This window comes from Adiantum capillus-veneris, chromosome 18 (assembly GCF_014529385.1).
Source record: "Adiantum capillus-veneris isolate H3 chromosome 18, ASM1452938v2, whole genome shotgun sequence".
Taxonomy (NCBI): Eukaryota; Viridiplantae; Streptophyta; class Polypodiopsida; order Polypodiales; family Pteridaceae; genus Adiantum; species Adiantum capillus-veneris.
In genome coordinates this window covers 119,597,939-119,604,654 of record NC_140948.1, presented here as the reverse complement: position 1 = coordinate 119,604,654, position 6,716 = coordinate 119,597,939, and positions in this window count along the sequence as shown.

The window sequence follows — 6,716 nt, the reverse complement described above, 5'->3', positions numbered from 1 at the left end:
AAGCTTTTTTCTTTTTAGGCATGCCAATTTCCAAACAACTGAATGGAGCATTGGGAAATAGCATTTGAAAGGACATAAGAGAGAGAGAGAGAGAGAGAGAGAGAGTTTTAAGCTTTTTTGAGGGACACATGTCAAACAAGCAAAATTAAATGACCTCCATCCATATGAATACTAAGGCCTTTAGTAGGCAACTATTCATTAGTCCTTTATGCCTTTGTAAGCATCAAAAGATTCTCTATTGTTATTTTTGTCACCCTAATTTCAAGAATTTATTGTTCCTTCTAGTCGTTTTTATTAATGTGTTTAATTGTTATTCCGAAGAGTAGATCAAACCTACTTCCTAAAAGAAAAAGAAACGTTGTCCTACATAGTTTTTGTCTAAAATTTACTTAAAACAAGTTCTTTTACTTGACCTCATACACCTTTTATTTAAACTCTCTCTCTCTCTCTCTCTCTCTCTCTCTCTCGTGCAATCAATGGTCCCCATGCCAAAGGAGCTAAGTCGCTTAATCTATGAGTGGTGATCTGTCTGGATAAAAACTAATGTCAAGATCCCGAGTTAAGTTAGTTATTTTTCGATTCACATCCCTCGAGTGAAAGTATGGAGGCATGTTGGTTAGGGCCTTGGGCCCTCGGCCTAGGGCTGAGGGCATGAATCACACTTTGGGGGGGGGGGGGGGGGGGGGGGTTCCGAAATTAGTTGTGGCATCTCAAGATTAGCTTTTATCCCACTAATCTTGACATCCTGGTAATAGGTTCTATTGATCGATCACCTCGATTGCGTAATGGCCCCTCTCTCAACTGGGATTGTTGACAACATCCCGTGGCAAATAAAGTTGAAGGGTACCTGATCGATCAACTAGGCCAGTCCTAGTTGAGTGATCAAGCGATTGGGATCAACCCCCGATCCATGATGAAGCATACTTATTTAGAAGAAAAGATAAATGGAGTATCCTTACAAAATGCACTAACTAAGAAAAGTAACTCATCTATGCTCCACACCCCCATAAGATTTTTAGGGCGTTTGGGCAAGGAATAATGACCTATACATATGTCCAGACTTCAAAAAAAGGTAGCCTTTTGGATACCTAGACGCCCACCTCTAATTAACACTGTAAATCCCGTTTAAAGGACCTCTTATGCTAAATTTGATGAGCTTGCATTAGGCAACAAACAAACAATGTCTCTCTATTTCAGACAAAAAGACCTCTCTCTCTCTCTCTCTCTCTCTCTCTCTCTCTCTCTCTCTCTCTCTGGGTGAAGGGTAGAGCTCAATTTCTTTTGTTACATTCAAATCAGATACTCAAGATTTTATGATCACACTTTACCAGACTTCGTATACATCTCTCTAGGTGAAGGGTAGAGCTCGATTTCTTTTGTTACAATCAAATCATATACTCAAGATATTTTGATTGGCCTTTACCTCCCTTGATCTATGGGCCACCTCTAATCAAACAAGGACTTTTGGAACCTTCTCTATGGGTACTCTATATATTACAAAAAAAAAAGAATTTTCTACATTCTTTTCTAAATAGACACTAACATAAGTAGAGAAAGTGATATGTAGAAAAAATGGAACAATTTCTACGTAGTATATCTAGTAAATTAGATGAGAGTCCAATAAATTTTAATATAGAGAATTAGATGACCGTCCATAAAAATTTAATACATATAAAAATTTTGTATATATTGAAATAGAAATTCATCTATATATCACTATGAACAAATTTTTAGCTTTTTAACCAATCAATGTATCATTTTTACATCTCTTATGGATCATCCATTAGAGTACACATTACGCTAATCAATATAGTCAACAGCCTTATTGGAAGAAACATTGGACCCTTTTCATGATACGTGTCACATGTAATCACCAATAACAATAGACTACTCATAATCAAGAAAATTTCTCTTTAAAATTATTGTCGCATGCATCGCATGTATTCACCAATAATAGTAAACTACTCATAATCAAGTAAATTTCTCTTTGAAATTATTGTCACAACCTCATGCTCTAGGGTGACTGCAATAATGCATTGAACCAAAGTCTTTTGCAAATGAAAAAAGATGCCATCATTTCAAAAGAGATAATAGATGAATTGATCCACAATAATCAAATGTTTAATCATCAATCAAAGAACAAATAGCATAAAATAAGGTTCGATATAGTTTCAACTACACTTCAGCCCTTACATTGAAACAATTTTCACTTGATTGAAAGTCAACTCATTATCGAGTTTCTTTCAATGGTAACCCTCCCACTATCAACCAACCACCTCACTCATTTTGTCTACGCTCAAGCTTCTCTTTTGGTCAACAAATGAGCTCTCTTTTCTCTTAATCTTTTAGTAACTAGCTTTTAAAAGTGAATACATATCCCAATTATCTCCAAGTCGAAGTATTTAAGTAAGATGGTCTCCTCCTCCACCACATTTAAAGGGCATACCTACATAAATACACAATTGCTTGCTATAACAAAGGAATATACACAATGGATGTGTCATCTCTAATGCATTGCACAGCCCAAATAATTCAATAAACAAATTTAGTACTATCAAATTGGATTACTTCACACACGAAGTCAATTTTAGATACTACTTTAATCTTCTTCTTTAGCTTGTTAGGAGGATTGGTTTACATGCTTAGACATAGCAAGACTCTCGAAGCTTAGCACTAATATGTTCAATAATGCCATGCAAAAATTGCATAATTATTATTAGAAAACTTAACAAGAATTTTCACCTTATTAAAAATACCAAAATTCAAAGAAAAAATCTATAAAACTTTACTAAAAACATAGTCACCATTCATGTTGAGATGTCAAACTCGACATGTACTATTCTTAGATGAATATCACTTATAATCTTCATCACTAACGCGCCTTGGTTGATACACATATCTTTGCCAGCGATATTATAGTTACATCAACTTGATCTACCTATACTGGAGTGATGGCACACTTATCCATCTGGCTCACTCACTAGCGGTTCACACTAAATAGTTGTACTAGTTTTCCCTTTGGTTTTATTTTTCCTTTTATGCTTTGTAGACCTCTTATTTTGAGTAAGTGAAAAAGTAGAAGGTTTGACTCCGTGTGTGTGTGTGTGTGTGTGTGTGTGCGCGTTTGCTTGCAAGAGCTTGAGATCTCTCCTTCTCTATCTTTTAACATGGTATCAGAGCCTGGTTGTGTATAAGGAGGTTGGAACAACAAGCAAAAGCAACAGAAGAAGTCGTGTTTGATTTTCGGGAACCATCATCAAACGATCTATGATTGAGGTGTTCCTTTTTGGAGATTGTGTGTCTTGGGTTTGTCTCAATTCTAAGGACTCGTCCAGTGCAACCAAATTTCCATTCGGTCCTCCTTTTGGAATCAAAGTGCATTTGAATGCAAAAACGCTAAGGTTTGAGATACTGTAGATCTACATTTTGGTGGTGCAGAGGGTTTCGTTTTGGTTGCAATGTTCACAAATACTATTTAGTATTGTGAAACATGTGTAAGTACGCAAATTGTGGTTACTGATGGTAATTAACTATTTTTAGCAGGCTACTTAGAGACTTGGTGAAGCGTTAAAAAATGTCGTTCAACAATGATAAACTTAACCAGATTGTTAGCGAGAAGTTGGACAAGATTGGAACCAAGGAGCTTGGAAGGTCATGTATTGGCTTTTTGTGAGTATGTAAGACTCTATGTTTGGGCACTTACAAGACACTTTACTGGCGTTGTTGAATGTGATCAACACAAAATCAAGGAAGTTGCAGTTAAAGATTGAGTTGAATACATTCATTGAAGATAAAGATTGATAAGGAAGTAAGTCGTCACCATCCACATCGCCATCCTCGCTGACAGTGGAGCAAGTAAAAATAGCCTTAGTTTAAATTTCATTTAATTTAGTTACTTGGTAATTTTTTTTGTTTAATATTTAGTAATGGTTTTATTTAATAAAATTAAAAAAGAATTTTTTTAAAAGTTTAGAAAATAAATAATACACAAAAAAAGAATAATTAAAAAATTAATTTAAAAAAAGGAGAAAATTCATTTAAATAATTTAAAGAAAAAGATTTTTAAGATAATTAAATAATAATAATAAAAATGCAAAAACCCAAAAATAAAGAATAGATAGAAAATTCATAGAAAAATAAAAAACAAAGATTTTAAAATTCACAAAAAAAGTCATCAAAAAGTCATTAAAAAAATCAATCACCAAAAAACTTTAAAAATTCACAAAAAAAATCAAAAACTTCATAGAGAACTCATTAAAAAATCAAAATTTGGATAGATAAATCACAAAAAAAAACATAAAATCCATTTAACCTTTTTAAAAAATCCATAAAAAACATAAAAGTTACAAACAAATCCATTAAAAAACAAAAAACTTTAATAATATCAAAAAATTTAGAAAATTAAAAATCTCACAAAAAATAATAAAAATAAAAAGGGAGGCGTAAAGAAAAAAGCAAAAAATCTAACGGAGTCACACAACATGCACAAACGAATCAGAAATTGCAGGAAAGAGCAAAAAACGAAACATGTGAAACCTTGAGAAATCGAATGATAAAAAATCATGAAAACCCAACAGACCATTAAGAAACTCAATTCGAAACTAAATTTTAAGTAAGATTTGGCTGTTAGGACACTATTCACGCGATAAAATTTGCGAATTAGGGTTAAGATTAGCAAATTTTGAAAAGAAACTAAAAAATTGAGTTGTAAGTCTCACCAGAGTCCAGAGTTTGACCTAAAATCAAAAAAAAACCCGTGGGAATTGAGACTTAATTACAAGAATTTACAATGGGCAATGACTAGGACAAGTTCTGCAACATTGGGGACTTCCTCGACACAGGAAGCAAGTAAGTATCAACATAAAGTTGATAATTTTAGGCTCTTCCACAAGGATCAAGAGTCTTAAAAAACAATTGGTAAGTTATCTTGTTGCATTAAGGCAAGTACAAGCAAGGCCTGTGTCTTGTACGACAAAGGGAATCGGCAAGGCCAATCATTAATTACAATTCCAAGAGGCTGACATGCATCTTTCTTTCGAGTTGGAGTTTTAGATTTACTAGGGCATGGCTCTTAGGCAAGTTTTTCAAACTCGATGCAATCATGATCATACCATTTTTGGCAAGCCAAATCTGACCGGTTTTCAACAGTAATTGGCAATGGGTGCATGCAAATAGTATTGGGCACCTCATGTATGCTTTCTCTTTGTAATTACTATAGATATTTTCATGCTTCCAACATGGTATCTTACTTGACAAGGTCGACAATCAACATGGTTAAATTTGTTTTAACTTTGTTGAGTATGAGAATGCCATAAGATGCATCACAGTACATTGGTCATTTTTTAAATAGGGAGCAAGGATCCATACAAGGATGCTCAAGAACCGGCTTGTGTATTAAGTCGGCCAATATCTCTTTGATATATCCTCTTTGTACTATCAAGTGGAGGGAAAAAGCAAGCTTTCTAGGAGCACGGCTCCCCATCTGTATAAATGCATTGGGTGCATCGGTAGGAATAGCTATGAGTTGAATCCAACGACAACAACCATACTACAGGGTGCTACAACTTCCAATGCCAAGGGTGGTCATTTAAAAAAATTGGTAATACGTTAAATTTAAGTTTCAAATTTTGAGCTTCTTTACTCCTGCCAAAATTTTTACAGTGCCAACTTGACAAGAAAATGTTTCTTCCGTCAAGAGAGTTTACAGTTAGATGACATTTGATCATTTGGAAAGGCCGATTCTCTATGAAAGCTTGACAAGGTCGATACTATTTTTCTTTGACATGTTGTGTGTCAATAGGAGCACATGTTAGCTATGAGCACTCATACTATGTTCTCTCTCATCTTTTCAATGGAATTATGCAAAGCAAGGCTTCACTTTAGAGCATATTGCCTATAAGCTTCCAAAGTTTGGAATATGCTATTAGCATATGAACTTGGGAAAACTTGGCAACATGCCTGTCTAATTTTCTTTGGAGTTTGGTATAAACCAAGCCATGAGGACATGCAAGGTACATTGATAGCTCTAACTTTTTTAGCATACATGGCTACAAGCAAGATTCAATCGAAGGCAACTGCTCTTAGAGGGGCGACAAGGTTAGACAATTTCTAGTTCTACTTGTTTTTATATCTTTAACTTTTCATTTGAAAAAATATTTCTCTACTGTGCAAATTATAGTGCTTTGGCAGACTTATCATGAAGCAAGGCTTCTTTTTTGTACCAAAGTACTATCCATTGACTAAGGATCAAGGATAATGGCACACAAGTTTGGCAATAAGAGGATATAAGCTCATAGTTTATGTTTGGAAACGACGAACTATGATGTATCCATGCATGTGCAATCGTGCAAGGCACGTATGGCATTGGCTCAAATTGATTGAAGCCAAGGGCTTATCACAACCAAGGGCTTATCACACTATTTTTATGATATACATGCATGTCATGCCAGTATAATGGGATTCATTCCATTGAATCTTTGTTCATTCTTTTGCTATTACATTAGCTACTATGTTCAAGAAGAATTGAGGCTAGTAGATCAACTTCTATTCATGGAGATATAAGATTCTTTCACAATCCAATTTTGAATAAGATTCTAACTCAACAAGATTTGGACGGGTTTATTGGTACATGCATGAGGTTGTTCGTAAGCTGAAAGAGAGTACGTCTTTTGCAGTATGAGGTTGTGTCTTTAGGAGTAGTATGTTCAGGAGTATAA